Source organism: Carassius auratus, chromosome 9, assembly GCF_003368295.1.
Source record: "Carassius auratus strain Wakin chromosome 9, ASM336829v1, whole genome shotgun sequence".
Taxonomy (NCBI): Eukaryota; Metazoa; Chordata; class Actinopteri; order Cypriniformes; family Cyprinidae; genus Carassius; species Carassius auratus.
This window is the reverse complement of record NC_039251.1, coordinates 21,405,122-21,427,768: the sequence shown is the minus strand read 5'-3', so window position 1 is coordinate 21,427,768 and position 22,647 is coordinate 21,405,122. Positions and strand designations below refer to the sequence as shown.

General features: G+C 37.9%; 1 pseudogene; it reads left to right on the top strand.

Annotated features, from left to right (window-relative positions):
* Window positions 1-435: 435 nt before the first annotated feature.
* Window positions 436-22,647, top strand: part of LOC113109366 (5-hydroxytryptamine receptor 2A-like) — a 29,547-nt pseudogene continuing 7,335 nt past the window's right edge.

The following is a 22,647-nucleotide window of genomic DNA, read 5'->3' as shown; positions in this document are numbered from 1 at the left end:
AACACCTGAGGAACTTTCACTAAACCCCTGACTCACACTTCAGTCTCTCTCTCCCTCTCTCTCTCACCACAGCTGGATTGAACAGAATGATCACTGGCTTGAGGAGGACCAGAATCTGCTAGCTCCGCACACTGCCAGAGAGAGCGGAGAGAGGGAACGAGAGAGAGTGTGCGCTCAACTATCAGGTCATCCAGTTCGTAAAATCTGTTGTGTTCTGACAACGAGAACAGAGAGGAGCAAGAAGACTTCACTGAACAGACACAACACATTCTGCGCCTTCAGAAATGCACGAATTATGGGAACATTTAATTGTTACACCTTGCATTTTCATTTTTTCAGGCTTTTTGGTTACAGTAAAAGAGTAGCAGGAAGACCTCAGGATTTTAAAGAGGACAGAATGAAGCAAACCTCTGGACTTAATGGCTGGAACAAAGATGCTATAAAGAAAAGAAGGATACATGACCTCTAACCAAACTTGGGAGGTAACAAACTTTTGTCTTTGAGAGTCTAACAGTGTTAATAAGGGACATTATGAACTTGCATGCCAACATTTCAAAGCCTGTGCCTAAAAGCATCTTCACCTCTTCACACCTCATGCCCTTTGACCCTGACACCTGGACACCGAGTCCGGACATCATGCTGGGTAATGTGGTTCGTAACAGTTCGTTTGGCTGTAACAGAAGTTGGGCTGACACTGAAGCATCTCTCTTTCCAAACGTATCCATCAGCAGCACTTCCAGTGAAAAAACAGAACCGCTGTCATGGCAAAGGTGCAACGGCGAGACAAGCAAAGAGGAGTTAGTTCGGAAAAAACTGGGCTGCGCTACTGATTTTGGTTGTAGTCATTATTACGGTTACCGGGAATATTTTAGTAATCATGGCTGTCAATCTGGAACGAAAACTGCAAAATGCCACAAATTACTTTCTCATGTCACTGGCAGTGGCAGATATGCTTTCTGGGACTTCTGGTCATGCCTGTCTCCATGGTGACCATTGTGTATGGTGAGTCTGCTTCGATTTTGACAGCAGTAATTAATTATGTTGGCAGTAATGCTTGGATGTGAGCTTTCACTCACACTGTTGTTTCTGAATATCAGTAATGTGTGGTACGCTTGTAGGAATCTCAATTTCACAAGACATGGTGTGTATATCTGTCAGGTTGCAGTAGTTTCCAACCAGTGCATCTAAACCATTTAAAGAGTTATTGATAAGTGTTTTCACTGGAAAAGTTTGATGTACAGATGTGGTTGATTTTAATAAGGCGAAGATGGAATTTTTCCAACCACAGACTTCAGGATTTTCCCACCTCCTTGAAAATAATGACTGGAACAGTGCTATGTCGGACATGAATTAGATCAGATTGATTAACTTTGACCTCAGCAAGAAGCATCATTTGATATCATGTCAAAGATGGTGGCAACTGATGAGAATGGCACAATGTTAGGTTTATAATTTAATGTTATGGTATAAATATGATATTTTTTTGCTTTTTGTCTGCTGTTTTTAAAGCGAACATGAGCCATTCACATTCAGGACTTGTTTTGTCATAATTAGCATAAAAACACATTACAATCTTGTAAAATCAGGACACCATCTTGAAGTATATTCTGGTATTCCCCATCCAATCAGCATCAAAATCAGCATGATTGGAGCAGTGAAGGTACAATGTCTAGGGATGATGTGTGAGACTAGTCACACACACATACACACACACACACAAACATACTGTATATGTATGTGTGTGTGTGTGGGGTGGGTGTGTGACCATGGACCACAAAACCAGCCAAAAGGGTAATTTTTTTTTTTTTTTTTTTTTTTTTTTTTTGAGATTTATAGAGCATCTGAAAGTTGAATAAATAAGATATCCATTGATGTATATACAGTATTTCTAAGGATAGGGCAATATTTGGCCAATATACAACTATTTAATAATCTGGAACCTGAGGAAAAAAAAAAAACACAGAAAAAAACTTAATATTGAGAAAATCACCTTTAAAAGTGTCCAAATGAAGTCCTTAGCAATGCTTATTACTAATCAACAATTAAGGTTCAATATATATTTATGGTAGGAAATGTACAAAATATTTTCCTGGAACATGGTCTATCCCAATGAATTTTGGCATTAAAGAAAAATCAATAATTTTGACCTATACAATGTATTGTTGGCTATGTGTATAATAAATATACATAGTATACACACATATATTATGTAAACAGAAACTTTAATTTTGGATGCGATTAATCATTTGACAGCACTAATATATATTTATATATTACAAAGTCTAAATTCAAATTAGTGCTATGTTAATGTAATGTTTTGAAAATAAAATATTTTGCAAAGTGGATATTGCAGTGGACTATGCTCTCTTGGACTTGAACTTAAAACTGTATTTTGGCTAATGTTAATAACGTGAATGCTTATGTTATTTTTGTGTGTGTATGTTGATTCAAATGGTTTATTTCAAATGGTTTGCATATAAACACAGTAGTCAACTAGTCGGTTACATAATTTTCATTTAAATGCCTATGAACTAGACCTAGCACACATTCGTGTTGATGTCACTACCTTGAGGCAGATGTGATTAGACTAGACAACTTACTGTATACACTTCAGTTAGCCTTTAAATTATGATATACTGTATAATATGATAATAAACACTTCAGCAAAATCAAATTATGGACATTTTTCAAATTATATAACAACTTCTTGAGTCATGTAACATTCAAACCAATTATATTTTATTCTTGAAACATTGCTTGCATAAAGCAAGGTGTATTAACATACACATTGCTCAAAGTGACTTTCGAACCTTACAGTATATGTGGCATTTCATGGTAATTTTTTTACTTGCTACTGTACTAAATGCATTTTTAAATTTTAATTAACTGATTTTTACTGTTCTGATATTTCATTTTCACGTTTGTAATATATTTATGGTCATGTTTAGTTATCATTCAACATTGTGCTGTTAATTTGCCTTAGATTCATTATCTGTCATGTTTCATCGGGGAAATGTTAATTTCTGTGTAATTTGCTATTTGTGTACTTAAAGTGGATGTGTTAATTGATCATTAGTGGCCTTGTATGCACTGATGAGGTTATTTTCATGTGAATGGTTTGCTGAATGACATTGTGGATTAATTTAATTGCCCCTATATTTTATAATTGGTCCAAACACATGAAAAATGCATGGTTTAGCACAAAAGATTTCATTTTCGTTCATGATAGAGTTTGAAGATGTGTTTACTATTCTAGTAGGAATAGGAAATGTGTTTTTCTGATGGAGCTTGACAGTTAAATGTCATTGTCACGCTGCATTTCAGGCTGTTGTCTGTGTGCCGAGGCAGCGGCTTTGAAGAACTAAGAAAGAGAGAGAGGTTAAGATCGCACAAGAGTGTGCATGAGAGAAACATGGCACCCTCTTCACAGTTTCTATCTCTCTCTGTGACTCTCTTCTGCTCATCCGTCCTCTTTTGTATTTGCTGTGGGAAGTATTAGTACTATTAGTCAGACTGTGGATGTGACTAAATGTCATGTCACTGTTTCCGGACAGAGTCACATGTTAAAGCTAAAACCTTGTTAACATTTCAAGGTGTGTGTGTGTGTGTGTGTGTGTGTGAGTGGAATGACCTCTACTGCTCACTAAATCTGTCTGTTACATTGCCAGACAAAAGAAGCCATTGAAGATGATGTTGAGGGAGAATTTTGAGAAACAGTTATTTTCAATTATTTTCAGCTCCTCAAATACTGGACTGATGCTATTCAAATCCATTGTATGCTGGAGCACTCAGCACTGTACCTGTACTGTTATGGAGCAATTTGTCTTTGTCTCTTGGCTAGCGGTGCTTTTTTTGGTTTTGTTGTTCAGGAATAATGACAATATTGTTGCTCTAGCATTTTTATGAACCTTTATTCTGGCCAAATTAATTGGCTTGATTTAGCTCTTTGTCCTTGTGTTTGATGATTGAGTCACATTCTGTCTGTTCTTTTTCTCTCTCGTTGTCTCACATGCATGCATATGCATACACAAACACAGTGCTTCCTCAGATGTTGCTATTTTGTTACTGTTGTCATCTTTTAAGAAATTTGCTTACAGTAATTTGTAAATAGATATTTGGTTATGTTTAGGTTGCATTGCATTTCAAATAGTACTGGGCGGCATATTGAGATTTACAATATATATATTTGAAATTAACAGGTATAGTTTAAAGTGGCTTGCCCCGTCAGATGCTTTGACAGATACATGGGCTGCTAACAGATAACGTAGGCTAAATGCTCTGTTTAAAGGATATAAGTTGTGATGTTTTCTGGGAAAAATCCTGGAAAATGTTCTTCAAAACCAAAACCATAAAGGGGTCATATGATGTGATTTCAATTTTCCCTTTCTCTTTGGAGTGTTACAAGCTCTTGGTGCATAAAGAAGATCTGTAAAGTTACAAAGACTAAAGTCTCAAATCCAAAGAGATATTCTTTATCAAAGTTAAGACTCTGCCACACACATGTCTACATCACTATGTGGAAAGATTTGTGTAATGCCGCCCAAGTGTTCACGCAAAGAAAGAAGGTGTGGTTTCAGTAACCACAGTTAGTGTTGAAGCAGCCATGTCGGGGAGATGCTGTGTGTATCTATGAGAAAGTAAAAAAGCTTTATTTGGACTTCCGAAAGTAGATGCATTTAGGAAATCTTTAAGATTATTTCCAACAGAACATCAAAGCAACAAGCTGGCGCTTCTGAATCAGCTACTGTAAGTAGGTTTTGTTATTAGATTAAGTGTTTGCTATTCAATGTTCAAATGCTGAGTTTTGCACATTGTGTGTGTGTGTGTGTGTGTGTGTGTGTATTGATGAAGCACATGATTATGGAAAGGGGCGTTACATTTCCGACGAGTACTTGCGATGTTCGGGCCAATCACAATACACTGGGTCAGTTGGCCAGTCAGAGCAAACTGCACTTGTTGGAAGGAGGGACTTTGTAGAAAACTATGCATTTGAGAGAGGCGGGGCATAGTGGACCTACAATAATGTACAGTATTTGAAAAATAATGTGTTTTTGAACATTAAAGCATGTCAACATATTCTGATACAGCAAATACACAAAATAATGATCTTTAATAAAAGCATCAAATGACCCCTTTAATTTCTTTTGACTGTAGAAAGAAAGAAAGACATGAGCATTTTGGATGACATTATAGTGAGTACATTTTATTCTGGAAGTTATTCTTTAAACTAATCATTTAAAACAACAGCAGTTGAGTAAATGCATTTCTTCAGCAAACAATATTGTGGAGTCCATTCTGACAGAACACGACGATCCTTGATCATCATCGGCACTTCCATGAGGAGCGAGCATGTATGCATGGTTTCCAGACCTGCAAAAATTAAGCAAAACCCCAGCAGAAAATGAATCCTTTTAACAGAGAGGCTTTGACTTGGGGATTTTAACTCTTGAAACCTGGCAACGCACACATGAAAGCACGCGTTGTAGAATTGTACAGTAGTCTACAATAAATTTTCTCCTTTTTCAATAAAAATAAAAGTTACTGTATAGTTTTTATAATTTTTTAAAATACATTTTAGCCTCATATTTTATCGGCAACGATATTTGCATGTTGATATAGTCATCATTATTGTTTATTTACCCTTAGTGTCGTATTGTCATATGATAGCTTGAATCATGTGGCTCGGAGAAGTGCAATCTGAGTTAGGAGTATTTAAAATGAATATTTAAAAAGAGAATATGATAAAGACAATATCATAAGCAATCACCTAGCAACCATCCAAAACAGCCAATCAGAAAAACTTAGCATCTGCATAACAATTCCTTGCTAACCAAACCCTCTGGCATAGTGACGAGCAAGTTTTGCACAGGAAGACACCACTTAAATTTTCTTAAGAAAGTGTAAAAGTTGTCTTGTTTGGAATAATCTGATTGATCAGATGATAATCAGTGTGTCTTTGAATTGATAAAGGGTTGATTCAGCAGCCAGCTGCTCTGTACTGTGCCAGCAATGGCCACATGCAGTCACGGAGGAAAGAAGCTAATCACTATAATACTGTGGGCTGCTCCCCCAGTTCAAAACTGCAGAACAGTGTATTTTAACACAGATATTCTGATAAAGAACATTGTAAACAAACTTAGTGTATACACATTCAGAGAGACTTGAAAAAAGTCACCATGGACAGATGTATTTCATTGAAGGGGTTAAATTTGACATCCTGTAAGTTTCAGAATTCAAAATCTTCTCATTAGTCTAAGCACAGTTTATATAAAAGCCAATGTGCTAAAATGACAGCTTGTGGAATGCACCACTTTTTGACGTAACATTGTGGATAAGCACCGCCTCCACAGAAGAATATCAACGCCTGCTTCTACATAACTGCCTTTTTAAATAACGAGACGAATGCAGGTCTATGCAGAAATCAAATGATAAAGATGGCTCTGAAGACAAGACAAGACACTCTGCAGTTCCAAGCTCTGGAAAAACATTGTTTGCATTGCCTTCCTTCTGATCTCAACATCAGGAAAGAGTGGATAAACTTAATGTTCAATGAGCTACCAGACTGTGTCTGTAAGAACTCAGCCCTTAGTTCATTTAATTTCACTGTGGATTTCTTTGCAAACATGGAACAATTTGATGCACATTCCTCTTTAGGAACTCGAGCTGCGTTGGAGAACGCTTCTGAGAATGCTTTGGGGAACGTTTCTAGCATGACATCTCTGAATCATGTGTGTCACCAGTCCAATGGATGGGCAAAATGTCATAGGTAGGTGATGTCAGAGACCAGGAAGCTTAAAAGCATGCATGGTGAAGCCAGCATTTAGCCTTCTGTCTTTAGCAAGCGCTATGTTTGTGTACTGTTTCAATATTTGTAAGTCTTATTTAGTGTTGTTTGTCATTCCCATCATGTCAAAAGCACCCTCTAAGACCAAACATAAACTGGTCGAGGACAAGCAGCATTTCAAACTGTGTGTTCCTCCCTGTCCGCGCTACATTTCAGGTGGGGATACTCACAGTTTGTGTGTTGTTTACCTTGGAGCGGAGCATGCAGTGTTGGCTTTTGAGGGAGCAGCATGCCCTGCATGTTCTCTGCTCTAGGAGGGATCTCTTTGTGGAGGGAGCCTTTGCTAGCATTCCCCGTGGGAACCAGCGTACCAAATCCTTGCATGGTCCCAGGGTTAACTCCTCTCACTGAGAGCAGTTCACATTCCTGGGCATCTCAATAGGAGCAGACATCCTGTTGAGGCAGGGGGCAAGGCCCGGGGAATGGTGGCTTCACACCGAGGTGGGGAAGCAGATTTGGAGAGTTTTTGGCCAGGCTCAGGTGGACCTGTTTGCGACTTGAGAGACATCGCACTGTCCCTTCTTGTTCTTTCTGACTCACCCAGCTCTACTGGGGCTGGATGCCATGGTACAGACATGGACAAAGCTTCATCTGTATGCTTTTCCCCCGTTTGCTCTGCTCCTGGGAGTTCTGGAAAGAGTGCGCTGGGACGGGGTCTGGCTGCTGCTGGTAGCCGCATTCTGGCCGGGCCGAGTATGGTTCTCGGACCTCTTTTCCCTCCTCTCCATGGGAGATTCCTGTCAGGAGGGATCTCCTCTCACCAGCGGAGGGCACTAAAGTCTATCCCCGTCAGGAGCTGTGGAAGTTATGGGTGTGGCTAATGAGGGGTCACAACTTGTAGCTTCCGGTATCTCAACTGAGAATGTTAAAACCATCCTCCAATCCAGAGCTCCCTTAATGAGGAAACTTTACACCTTGAAGTGGAAGCTTTTCACTTCTTGGTGCGGAGACCACCAGCTCGACCCAGTTAACTGCCCAATTGGTACAGTGCTGGAGTTCCTGCAGGCCCGCTTCTCCACAAGGTTGACCCACTCCACCCAGAAGGTCTATGTGGCAGCCATTGCGGCCTACCATGCCCCTCTTGGTGGCCAGTCAGTGGGCAGACAACCCCTAGTTATATGTTTTCTCCATGGTGTGCTGAGTCTGAGGCCTCCGGTCTGTTCTCGTGTCCCCCACATGGGACCTGGGTGTGGTGTTAGAGGCTCTCTGTAGGCCTCCCTTCGAGCCTATCAAGGAGATCTCGGATCGCCTTCCCACTATAAAGTCTTTTTTCTGTTTTCCCGTTGGGGACCTAAAGGCCCTCTCCGTGGCCCCGTCCTATATAGATTTTGCACCCGATCTGTCCCTAAGGTCCCCTCTTCTACACCACGGCCTATCATAATCCAGGCCTTCAGTTCTCCTCCCTTCAGGGAGCTAGACCAGAAGAAGCTTAATTGTTTGTGTCCACAGAGCTGCCCTGTGGAGAAGGGCAGACCAGTTATTCATTTGCTACGGTTCCCCTAAGAGAGGTCGCCCCGCGACTAAACAGACCCCCAGTCAGTGGATAGTAGATGCAACACTTCTGGCATCTCTGCTGGCGCTTGCTTCATCCCTTGAGGCTGAATGCAGGCTTCACCACATGTGCTTTTAAGCTTCCTGGTCTCTGAAGTCACCTGCCTATGACGTCTTGGCCTGATTAATAGACGTGATTCAGAGATGTCACACTGGAGGCGTTCCCCAAAGCATTCTCCGACACAGCATCTCATTCCCTTGAGGAGCCATGGTTACATAACGTAACCTGAGATGATTTCAAGAAAGATAGAAACTAAAAGACTATGCTGTGCCGAGTATATTGAATCTGACATTAATGTCACAACACAAGTGTAAGTAACTGCTTTTATTATGTGGTCTCTATTGCTTTCTGTTAAACAGATAATTTGGTATGTATTGAGTATTTATGCGTTTTAAACCTAAATCACTCCAGTGTCCATCTATCAAGGATGTAGGCTGGCAAACATACACAACTGTTAGCCAATCATAGCAGAGTGCATTTACTTCTGAGTCTACAGTCTGCCACGTTTTTTCAAACCGAGCATTCTGATGATGGGGTTAAAAACAGGACATAAATTTGAATATTACTTCTTAAATATGTTTTTTTATGCAAAAATCCTGATAATATAAGTGGACCTCAGAGAACAGTACACACACACACACACACACACACACACACAAAAGTCCTTTAGGTACACAACTTTGACTGCTTCAAACAAAAAGCAGTTCATGACCTCTTTAAAGGGATAGTTTACCCCAAAATGAAAATCTCCTCCCCCTCATGTCATTTCAAATATATGACTTTAAATATTTATACTTTTAAATATTTTTTAGAATGCTGGTAATCAGTTGATGGTCCCCATTGACTTAAATGGTATTTCTTTGCCTACTATGGAAGTCAATGAGGACCAACAACTGTTTGGCTTTTTAAAATTCTTCAAAATATTTTGCGTTTAATATTAAAAAGACACTTATACGGGTTTGTAATGTCATGAGAGTGAGTAAATGATGACAAAATTCAATTTTTCCGTTACAAACCAAGCCAAAGTTGAAAGTCGAGCAATGCCAGGTGGTTTTTGAGCATTGCATTCAGCTTAGCCAATTTACCCAATGGAAAAGAAATGGAACTGACAAAAGCAAACCAATGACAGAGTAAAGAGGGAACACACGGACACTTGTCGTTCTATAAAGGGTTGACAATGGCAGTGGCATTAGGAGTCAGTTTAATGTGTCCCAACATGCTAAGACACAGTTGCACAGTACTGTCATTTTATTCAATTATCTATTCACCCACATCAATTTCCTGTCATTTCTTTATTGTACTATACACTAAAAAAAAAAAAAAAAAAAAAAACACTTATAACGGTTATAACTGTCATGGGGGAATACACAAAAAAATGAATTGCACCTGCTGAGAGTGCTGTTTATTGAAGTAAATAAAATATAAAATTTCCAAATCCAGCATAAATGCACCCACAAAATTTGTCCAATCTTGGGGACTGTAAAGCATCTCTCCACTGCTGCAATCCACCACCTGAACTGGCTCTTTAAGTTGCAATAGGTCTACATGATTGGCTATTATCGTTTGATCATCATTTTATGATGATATTTAATGGAAGCTATCTTCACATTATCATTTGAGGGAATGTCTTCGTTGAGACATTTCTGAGCAACAGTGATGAGGATCAATGAAATGCAACTGGAACTTCCACTGAATCACTTGTAAACACAGATGGATTCCACTTTTCTTAGAGGAGAGCAGAAAGGTTGGAGTCCTTTCAAACGAGCGGAGATGACAGAGAGAGCAAGAAAATTGAACAGACACATTGAACAGAGACTTTAAAAAAGTCCTCGAGAGAGGGATCACATCTGAAGCAGCAGGGGTGATCAAATCTGAGAGGAACTCCCATTGAGTTTCAGCAATGACGTTCTAGAGCTGTGACGAGGCACACACTGAGTAAACCATTGGTAATCAGAGGCATTTTATAAATAGCAGCGTGTGTTTCTAACCTATTATCCAAACAGGTAAGAATAGCCGTGGTTGTGTGTCCATTATCTCATAGGAGGCAAGGGAGGGGAAAAAAAAAGATTAAAATCTGATTAGATAAAATTAGATTAGTGGCCCTAAAAGAAGGTGACTATTGATACCCAAACAACACTTTGGATATGACTGAATATTCAATGTGCCTGAAGCATATAAAACAATAAAGCCAAGAGAGGCCATGTTCTATTGTTACTATACCTAGTTAATGATAATTAATAGTTATAAACACACCCGTTTTCAACCAATAGCTACATTTATTACATGACATAATTCCCAAATCTGACTTTAGGCTGTTTACAGTTACCAAGCAACTTCACATGTTAATATAGAATGTATTGTATTACTGTGCCCTAGCTATTTCAGAATTTCAGATATACAGTAGTCTTTTTTTTATATAGGTTTGTATATGATTGTCTTCATTGTTCCTCTTTTGTTTTTGTTTGTTTTCCATAGATCCGGATGACAGAGAGGGAAGCCAAAATAAATAGGATCAGAATGCACACAGACACTAATTTCTCCCTGATTCTCTAAAACCTCTCAATCTCCCAAACGGCTCCACAGCAGAGCTCTGGCATAATCCCCTGCCACGTCATGTCACCATGACGATAGAGTGTTCCAGAGCAACACTCGAAGCTCAATAGCTGCTGTTAATGCAGCACTGATGGTTCTCTGGCACAGGTGGTCTCTAGGTTGCCACAGCACTCACAGACTAAAAAGAGTGGAGTGACTTAATGAGCAGCATGAAGGACTAATGACAAGCATCTGCATAGACACTGAAATATATCTTTCATTTCATTCTCATTAGGGTCGTGGCCACTTTAAACACTTGACACCTGTGCCACATCAGTAATGGCTGCTTATTGATTATACACCTGCATTATAGATCTGGGTTGGGTTGTAATATCTTCTGGATGGATATGAATAGCCATCGCCACTTTCCTAAATGTGCACTTTTGCATCTGCACTTTTGCATCTGTTACAGTGTAAAACCCTGCGTCTTATTCACAAACCACCCGCAGTTCAGTTTAATCAGGCGCAGACTGTGCTGGAATAGCACATTCAAATTGTATACAAATTCAAATGTATATTCAAATTAAGTCATTGTCATTCTTTTCAACACAAACACGCCTCCTTTCTATGTAAATTAGGATAACAGATTGTGCTTTATTAAAAATAACTCACTGCTATTTGCCTGCCGCAGTTTGCACTTCCAAAGAAAATTATTTTCTATTGGTCATGGGAGCAGTTATTTATCAAACAAAGGTCAAATAATGCCGTTATAACCAGAAATGTATCCCGATATGTGGTGTAGTTAAGAGCATGTCCGCATTTTTAAGATTATATGAATGATTGTGTTCACTAAAACCAATGCAAACAGGGTGTGCAAATAAATAATGCTATAATTCATTCAACCCTAAATAATTCAAGGAAATAATAAAAATGTACATGCATACACTAGTGGAAGTAAAACAAAGTTATTTCTTAACACAAATTATAAATAAAAGGAAAAATGTTTCCACACCATAGTATGAACTCAGAACTATTTTAACATAGTCCATGATTTGTAAACTAGTACATTTTCATGTTTGCATTACATATCCATCTCCATATGTATGGATTTCAGACATGGTATACTTGCTTGGGAGCTCATCTGGTACAGCATTGCAGTTGTGATCCAAAGCTAAAAAAAGACACGGTTGCTTCAGCAAATGATCTTTTATCTCACATTTACTTTCTAAACACTTGGTTAGATTTGGTATAGTTGGTCCATAAAAAAAAAAAAAATGCAATAGAGCACATTTAGCACCACTCACTGGACATTTAATTTCTTAACTGCTATGTTAAGTATGGAATAGGGGTGGTAGAGATTTTGGACTATGGTTTCTATCATGCTACTGTGCTGTGCTGCATCGTCACTAAAATGTATCCTTTGCACATGTTTTTAAGGATTGTGATAAGAACAAGTAATTACAAGTTGTTAAAACGCAATCAGCAGCAAAAGAAAACTAATTTTATTAAATGCACGTGTTATCATATAGACTGTTTCTGAGTGCTGTCAGAGAGGTGCATGCAGGTGAAGACGGTGCTAATAGAACACAGGAGTATTGAACACAGGAACACAGTTATTTTTGGCACCTTATATGCCTTGAACGGTTGAATACATGCACTTGTATGTGTCAAAATTCCGTCCTTACAAGTATCCTTGTAAACACAGTAATTTAGTTCTTAAGTGAAACCAAACAGCTGAGAAAGAAAACATGTGTCACAGTATATTGGATCAAGGCAACTCTTAAAGTGACAGCAGCCTAATATTCCTGCAATAATATCAAACAACAAAAGAAAGAAAAGCTCTCACTGCCCTTGAATAAACCACTTTTGTACACAGTGAAGCATATGCAGTGTTTTAGTTTTTTTTTGTTTTTTTTGTTTTTTGTAATTAATTTTTGAATTCTTATTTAATCTATGACGGTTTACTTGTCTTTTTATTTTTAGGCTATTAGATTTTTGTGATATTGACACTGATGACAATCTTTTATTATCGTCCACACCTAGTACACAAAAACCAAACAAAGTAAAAACAATGCCAGATTGATTTTCATCTGTTCAGGATGAAATTAAATATGCTTTCCGAGACCCTGACTGGAAATTTAACTTTGAAAGTGTCATGAAATACACATGAAGCAACATAATGGGATTTTGTAGAAATGTTGCCACAGGCATTTTTTTCTTCTTCCACGGAGCCTACTGAATAATAAATAGTTAAAAATGTATTGTAATTATTATTATTTTTTTGATAGCCACTGGTCACTGAATGTTAAGACATCAACATTATTTAAAAAATGCATCCAGTCATAAGGGCAATGGCAATTATTTTTTTGTGGGAACTCATCATCATTTAATTTACTATATTTTGTCATATTTAGCTCAGTTATGGTTTCAGATTTGTCCCAAAAATATGGTACACACATGCAGACTCATACACACTTCAAAAAACAGGCAATTATCCTGCTTGGCCAGATAACATTTGGCTTTCCTCTGAGGCATTTTGAGTTGTTTGCAGGACAAACAAGAGGTAAAGAGACAGAGTAAAGTAGTGAGAAAGGTGTGTGTGCGGGGACAGGAAGGGGTGATTAATTAGTCTGATAGATTCAGGGCTGTTTAACGAGGCAGAGGATGAGTTCAGGAAGGGTCAGGGAAAAGGGGGTGAGCCAGTGGTTTTATAATTATCCTTCAACCGATACAAATGCACCCGCAGACACACTCCTCGTGACATTACAGATTCCTTCCTGCTTTAGGCAAATATCATAGAATGTGTTTTTTTTTTTTGTTTTTTTTGGAAATGGTGACACACAGTGATGAATGTAATCATACCCCCAGTTGTCATTTCAGTGGCATCTCGCTCAAATCAGTGCTTAGAGGAAATGCATTTCAAAATGTTCTGGCACTCTACAGTCTTTGCAAAAAAAAAATAATAATAATAATAATTCAGCCTGCTGAAATCTTTGTCTTGTGGTCAAAAGGCAAAGCTTTTAAGGTGGCGGTAATGTGCGTATGTGTGTGTGTTTTCATGTTTTCAGAGAGGCTGTATGGTTAAATTCACTGTGATAGCATAAACAGCTCTGCAAACACGTTCCGTAGACTGATTAGTGTTGCTTTGTTGTTTCGGTTCCCATTAACTTACATTGTGTCTTTTCTCAATGGGAACAGAAAGTGTTTAGTTATCAACATTCTTCAAAATATCTTCTTTTGTGATCCACAAGTCATTCAGGTTCTGGATGGCGTGAGCGTGAATGACTTTCCCTTTAATTAAATATTTTAATACAATTTTAACAAATGAGATTTAGCTCAGTTCTAGGTTCAGATTTGTCCCAAAAAAATGGTACACACATACAGACTCAGACACACTTGCTCCTTTTTAAGGTGTCCTTCAACCAAATCAGGCTATTATCCTGCTTGCCCAGATAACATTTGGCTTTCCTCTGAGGCACAGGCACAAACACTCTACAGATTTGAGGGAATTTGTTAGGTTTTTGTTAGGTCTGAGTATTAAACAAGGGGTGATTACGCCTTCAGTAATTAGGACATCCCCCGAGACTGTACCGACTCCAATGACAAACGTTCTGAAGGGTTTTAAATAGAGTCTCTGCCCTTCATTGTTTCTCTTTCCCTTTCAGTCACGAGCACAAACACGCATGCATGTATCTAATAGATTGAACACGCACACACGTTCACATTCATTTTATATTAATGGATTATTAATTAGCCTCTGGTTTTGATGTGGCATCTCTTGTTTGAGATTTATGGAATAAAGCCCCAGCTGGTAGAAGCCTCAGAGTGGAGAAATAGATGATGTTCTTCATCTCTCATAGTCTATTCATGAGCACCTCTTCTGCCTGCCAGTGATTGACCTTTTATTCTTTTACTTATATTTTTCCTGTTTGTGCTTCTTTCATCAAGACTTTGATTTTTATTTGTGCCATGATGCATACCGCTACATCAAACAGTCCCCACATCTTAATATTCTCTAAAAAGACCTTGATGTCTTCTTATCATAAGCCCTGATCCTCTCTCTCTTTCAACCCATGCTGTAGGCAATTCCACGAAATGGGGTATAAAGTAGGCCTGAAACTCTTCTTCTTTTCTCTCTCAATAAATAGTAATTTAAATGAGGTGTTTAACCTTCTGAATATGTTGATCAATGGTCTGAGAAGATCAACCTATATGACCATTATATAAGCAGTAGAATGTGCACGCTGTCATGCTGAATGTAAACAACACTGATTGCGTTCTGGGGTAATCTCCAAAATGGAAGAAGACGCTAACTTGTGGAGGAGAATTGCTGAACAAATTATATTATTATTGTTTTCTTTGTACACAAAAAGTATTCTCGGAGCTTCGTTAAATTACAGTTTAGCTCCTGATGTCACATGGACTATTTTACCGATGTTCTTGCTACGTTTCTGTGCATTGAACATGGTAATATCATTGGCATCTATAGGGGGTCAGAGAGCTCTCAGATTCCATCAAAAATATCTTAATTGAATATTCCGACGATGAACGAAGGTTTCACGGATTTGTAACAACATGAGGGTGAATAATTAATGGCAGAATTTTCATTTTGGGGTGAACTAACCCTTTAATACTGTCTACAGTTTAAAACTCTGATTTGTGTGGTTTTACATTTTTGGTAATTAAAATGTGCTAAAATTAAAGGCATGATATGTAAGATTTTTATTTTATTTTATTAAAATATCCGAAAAACACTAGAACAGTGTTATATATTTTGCTAACTTGTCTACTTGCATTATCCCAAATGTTTCAAAGAATGTTTAAATCCAGAGAAATAAGACATTTTAACTAGTGACACGGACCATGTCCATAGTTATTGTGTCGCCTGCAAATGATGTCAGAACCCCTCGATTTCTGGTTTTGTTTTGTAGAAAACATGGAAACACCAAAAGAAGATTTAATATGTTGTGCATTTTAATAGAGCGGTCACAACCACACAGTAGCATTATAACAGAACTTTCAAAAGAATAAAACAGCGCTGCTTTTCCCCCTACATACGCACGACTGGAAGGAGCGTAAGCTGTTGACTGTGGCATAATAACAGCTGAGCTGCTTTCGAGCCATGTCTCACGCTCGTTCAGTGGCCTCATTTGGCATCGATGGATTTCAGCCTTACGCCTGTTCAGTTCTACTACATTAATAAATCATTAGCTCATCCATGAACATAATTTCTGCCAGATTCCAGTCAGATTTCATACAAAGACGACAACTCCCATGATTCCACACTCACTGCATCAAGCTACGCTACCCTGTCTTTGTTTATTTTGAATACTATATATAATACACTTTTATATACTTTATATACTTTTATTTATATAATACTCTAGTGATGAAAAATTATATACTGTGCCTTTAATAACATTTTTAATTAAAGGAATAGTTCACCCAAAAAATGAATATTTGATGTTTATCTGCTTAACCCCGGGACATCCAAGATGTAGGTGACTTAGTTTTTTTTTTTTCAGTAGAACACAGAGGTCTGCAATGGTTTGAGCTAAAAATCTTGGTTTGTAAACAAAGTCAGCTACATCTTGGATGCCCTGGCTTTAAGCAGATAAACATCAAATTAAATTTTTTGGTTACCTTTCATTTAAATGTAAAATAATTAAATATGAACTAAAATACTTTTACACTTTTTACTGTTTAATATCAGTTCAAATTATGATTTTGAGAAAAATAAATAATGAATGAATGAATAAATAAAGAATGTGGGTGAGAGGATGACATGAGGAAGAGATGCAGGAATTGAGATGTACTGTAGACTGGGACACACCAAACTGACTTCAAAGAACTAGTGGCAACAAAAAATGACGGTGTTGTCGCCTTGCATCAGTGGTGTCTGGACCAAAAACTGTGCTTGAACACACAGCTCAGACTACAGCTGACCTCAAAATAAACATGTGCGTTCTGCGCCTGCGTGAGAGGAATGAACGGTCTATATAAGCGGCAATTAATAGTATATATTCATCATTTAAGAGGACAAACTGAAACAAAGATATACGAGATAAATGCAGATAATGTAAACAAAGCAGCATTTTAAGCGGCTCATGTTGAAAATGTGCATATTGGAATGCTTGGGAAAGATCACATTAGAACAGCCTTCTGTTGGTGCCACCTTCATTTACTTACTCATTTTCATCACTTTCACTTTAATTCTCGAGCACTGACTCAATTGCCAAGGCTGGCCACACAGATGATTTTCAAATCTTAACTGATTTTAAAGGGGTCATATGATGGTGCTAAAAAGAACATTATTTGGTGTATTTGGTGTAATGTAATGTGTTTATGCAGTTTAATTAACCGTCACCCATCCCCTCTGTGGGACACCTACATTTACTTCACTATATTACAATTAAATCTATTCTAATCCTGACAAACTTTATATCGATGGAAAGGTGTAAGACTCCCAAATATATATTTTACCAATATATATATATTTTTAATTATGTAGGAAAAGTAATCGATTAATTTATGACAAGAGTGCACCCTCAAAAATCTAAATTATAACTTTTTATAATTTTTTTTGACCTTTGTTTAAAAAAAAAAGACTTCTTTGTTGCCTTTTTCTTTATCACATTTTAAAAATCATCAGAAATTATATATCGACTGAAAACTTAAAATCTCAAAATTCATCCTTTAAAACCCATTTTAAAATCAGACATTGCGTTACCACGTAAATGGTACATCAATATCATGTTACAAAATATTTTCATTCATGAATTATAAAATTTTTAGTTTGGATCGTGTACTACAAAGTCAATGTTCAAAAATGTGAATGACAGTTAAGGGGTTAAGGTTAAAAAACACATTATTTTCCATATAATGCACATTATTGTTTCTCCTCTATGCCCTGCCTTCTGAAACAAACCCATTTTTACAAGGCTCATTGTTCTGAAAAAGCTATTTTATTGTTAAGTTATCCAGTGTGTTGTGACTGGCCAAATGCCTCAAGCGTGTGACGGAAATGTTACTTCCCTTAACATATGACATCTCTCAGGCCAGCAGGTTTAAGCCATCCATAGTGCACACACACAGCAGTGAACACACACCCGGAGCAGTGGGTGGTGCCTGGGGGTTCGGTGCCTTGCTCAAGGGCACCTAAGTCATGGTATTGCTGGCCCAAGATTCGAACCCACAACCCTAGGGTTAGGAGTCAAACTCTCTAACCACTAGGCCACGACTTCCCCTGTGATAGGGAGTGTTACTGCATATTGGAGACACGAACTGTTTCAAACGATTCTGTTTGATTTGGTGAACTGCTTTGACCGGTTCTTTAAAAAGATCTGGTTAAATAGGAAGATTAATTCGCGATCACTCACTAGATTCATCACCAGACGAGACAAAACCAATAAAACCCATTACAAACAAGGCATTTGTTGCATCCAGTGGGGACATCATTGCTGATTATGATGACTTATACTGTCTTTTCACGCGTTGCATTGCGTATTTGGGTTGGACTGTTCAGGAACAGTGTTGAAAATACAACTTAACCACTGATTTCTAGTCGCGTCCTCTTTTGGAAGGCCAAACAAGTAGTTTTGCTCTCACAATGAAACACATGGTTACTCCACGACATGGCAGCGGTGGCAACAGAGAGAATAAAAGTTACACCTTCTTCCTTTGCGTAAACATTTGGCCGGTGTTATTCAAATTTTCCCATATAGTGACGTAGAGATCTGGGGGCGTGTTAGAACGAGCTGTTTTAGGAGGGTGTGGTTGACTTAAATTTTATAAAGAATATCTCTTTGGATTTGAGACTTTAGTCTTTGCAACTTTACAGATTTTCTTTATGCACAAGGAAAACTTGAAATCGCATCATATGACCCCTTTAAAACCATGGGAGACCACAGACATGGAGACAGCTTCAGGTGCTTAATCTCAATTTGGGACAATAATTGTCATAACACCACACAATAGAGGATGTTTTGGACAAAAAATAATCGCGCCACACCTCCCAATCATTCAGGGGAGCTAATCGGGCTAAAAATCACCCTTAAAATCATCTAGTGTGTGGCCAGCATGAACTGAACATCCAATCAGAGTTCTCACTTGCACCCACAATCCCTAATGCTGATTCAACATGTTAAATCGGGCAAACTGCCTCTGACATGAGCCCAAGCAGAGCAGACGTGGAACACACCAAACAAACTAGCCCAACAGATGTTTGCCGATGGCCCGATGTGTGTCTCAGCCTTATCCAAACTTTACTTTAAAAAAGCAAACCATATTCACAGAAAGTAAGTCTACTTGTATAGTTTAAGTCTGTGGACTGTCATACGTCTACTACCAAAAATGTTTATGTTTGAGCCGTGATGATGGCAGCCTGCATTTCATGTTCATAGTAAAACACATCTATCTTTAGCTAGTGTGTCACCCAGACATCTTTTCATACCTCAGTTGATAGTGAAGGCTGGAGAGTGTGGGAGCATTTCAAAGCTAAGATAATGGAGTTTAGAACCACAGACCAAATTTTAGCTGAAGCCCAAACTGACATTTTCTTCTGCAGAGAAATTCACAGAATCTGTTTTGAGTGTTGAATGGAACGGCAGGGAAACCACAAATTTTTCTGTCACTTTGAAAAAAACACAGTAAACACAACACACACAGGGAAACTAAAGTAATACAGCTCTGCTGAGGTACAATCCAATATCACAGAGGGATGTTTCTAAAACTCAGGTGTGTGATCTTTGTTTTGGTGATTGATGGTCTTTATCATATTTCTGCACACAAGCTCTGTACATTAATTCATCCACATTCTTCCTTTCACTTCCTTTCTCTGCATGCATCACATTTCCTACAGCTCCGCCTCCTGTTATTCTCTCACTCATTTAGTTCTCTTTATTTTTCTACCTCATTTCCTCTTTGTGGCACTTAATTTGTGTTGGCTCTTTTGGCTTAGCCTTTGTGCTTCATTTCAATCTTTTGTCAGTGACAAAATAAATAAATAAAAAAATCTAGTGAAAGGGCTAATTTTTTAAGAAAGTACCTGACAGTAACTTCAAATTGCTGTACATGTATTATTAATTCAGTATTTCCTCCCTTCACAGTTTGTGCCTGTGTGTGTTCTGTACAAAGTGCCAGGAAGTATTAAGACTGAAATTTACAGTTTCAGTGATGAGTCTTTGGTGGATGGTCATTTTCTGCCTGACTGCACAGAGCAGAGTGAGCTAACTCTATTGCACTCACAAAACTGAACTAACTCCTCACCAGTGGCTTCAGTGTGCTTAGAGAGATGGATTGTTGGATAGATAGAAAGAAGGACAGGATGACACAGTAGGTATACAGATAGATGGATAGATGGGTGTTATGGCCAAAAATATTATCATAATATATTTTTTTCCATATAATACATTAGCGATATTCACCACAATATTGATTTACTGTTATTGGGGAAGGAAATACTTTCCACATCGTCCCCTTGGAATTATAAGGTTCTATCTGACATTTTTGTCAAAATTGAGTTATTCACATATTCTTATTCTGTGACAATTTATTTACATTATGTGATGTTTTATTTTAAGTTGTGTACATTTTGGGATTTTTTTTTGAAAAAACAAAAAGGTTATATCTACAGAAGTCTATGGAACACAAAAATTTTAAAACTCAATATCTCTAAACTACTCAGAACGCAGATAGAACTTTATAATTCCAAGGGGGCGACATGTTTAATAGACCTTGAGAATAAATATAAACATAACTTTATTTGTTTACAATTAAATTCCACACAGTGAAATATCTATTAATTTAGGGCCCCATAAAATCTTGAATTCTTTTTTATTTTTCTCCATTTCTGAATTCTGAGTTTTATGATTCAATACAAATTTATTTATCTTTCCAATTAAATGTAATTAATAAAACCTTGTCAGTTCGATCACTTTTAAAATGTAATCAATTGAAATTAATTTTCAACAAACCTTAGCATTTTTATTGTCAAGCAAGATGCTGCACATCAGAAATGTATGAATTATTGAAAAATATCTTGGTTATATAGTATTCCATAAAAATAATAATATTATTATTCGAGAATTATATTTTAATATAAAAAGTAGTATGTTTCTGTCATAATTTTTTTTTAACCAGACATTTATTTTGATGGGTTGTTGTGAAGATTTTTCAGTTTTACTTTGCTTAAGTTTTAATATATTGTACATATAAATTAATGTAACTGTTTACAGTTCCCAGGTTAACGGGTGTTTTTGGAGTAAGATTAATTTCTCTTTCATGAGATTGCATCCTGTGTTTGACTGCGATTTGTTTCCCTGTGTTGTAAAATCTAGGGGCAAGGCTTCTAAACCAGGGTGTTTTTAGGGGTATGACATTCAAATGACAATTGTTTTCAACCGCCACATTTATCACCATATGACAATTTGTACGATGAGATTGACGGCATATGAATGTTTCATGATTCACACATGAACCCTGTTGTAAGTTTATTTGTACGCACATATCTGCATTCATTTCTATGTTAATAAATAATGCCCAGTGTGTATTTGATGGTAGTTTTATTTTATTTTTCTCCAATGAAACAGTTTAAAGCTGGTGAGGTGACTCTCAGAGCAGTTCTGGAGATGAAGTTCATGTGTTCATATCCTCATATACTGAGACAAAGACATTGAAAACAGTGGGTATCAGATGAAACTGCACCATTCATTCACACAGAGACATGCGTAACAAACAGACTTATTAGCAACATGCATTGACTGGCTTCTTTCACCAGTCAGTGCATCTGGTGTGTGAAAACCTGTCAGATTAATCCATTTTGAGGAAAAATGTCCAGAAATTATCATCGTTATCAACATAAATTTGTTTGCAATCGCGATATGATATTGTTTATCGCCAAGGCCTAATGGATGGATGGAGCACTACACTCTTAAAGTAAAAGGGGTTTTCACAACAATGCCATACAAGAACCATTTTGTACTCACTGGATGGACGTAGTGTTCTAGAAAATAAACTGTATTTCATCAGCGTATGAACTGAAAACACTGTCAGTGACCATTAAGCTCTTGTGCTGCTCTCAAGAGCTCATCACACTCATGCCTTCCAGTGAAAACACTTAGTGGGATAAGCCAATTCAGTGATCTCACAGGGGCCATTAGCATGGAACGGAGGAAAGTCAGTACCTTTAAGGCTTTTGCTATCAGTTTAATTCCTTGGGCCCCATCCTCTAAATGTCTGTCTCTTCTTCAGGTTACTCCTGGCCACTCCCTGCATCACTGTGTCCCATGTGGATCTACTTGGATGTTCTCTTTTCCACTGCCTCCATCATGCACCTGTGTGCTATCTCGCTGGACCGTTATGTGGCCATCCGTAACCCCATCCGACACAATCGGTCAAACTCACGCTCCCGTGCCCGGGCCAAGATCACGGCAGACTGGACCATCTCAGCAGGTACACCTGATTCCATCAACTTGGCACTTACGACACCGTGCTGTAGTGTGACATGAAGCCATTATCATTAGACTGTTGTAAACAAAATGTCATGACTCTGATCTAATTAGACAGTATCAACCACTGAGTCTGCTTTTAGAAAATACTGGAAAATGTTCCTTATTGGCTTGAGATGACCATGGCTGTTTAGAGCCGCCGCTGAAACGAAGAGCGTTCCAAAGAGGGTCTTTAAGCGTTTATGTGTACTTGAATCTGAATTACTTTTGGG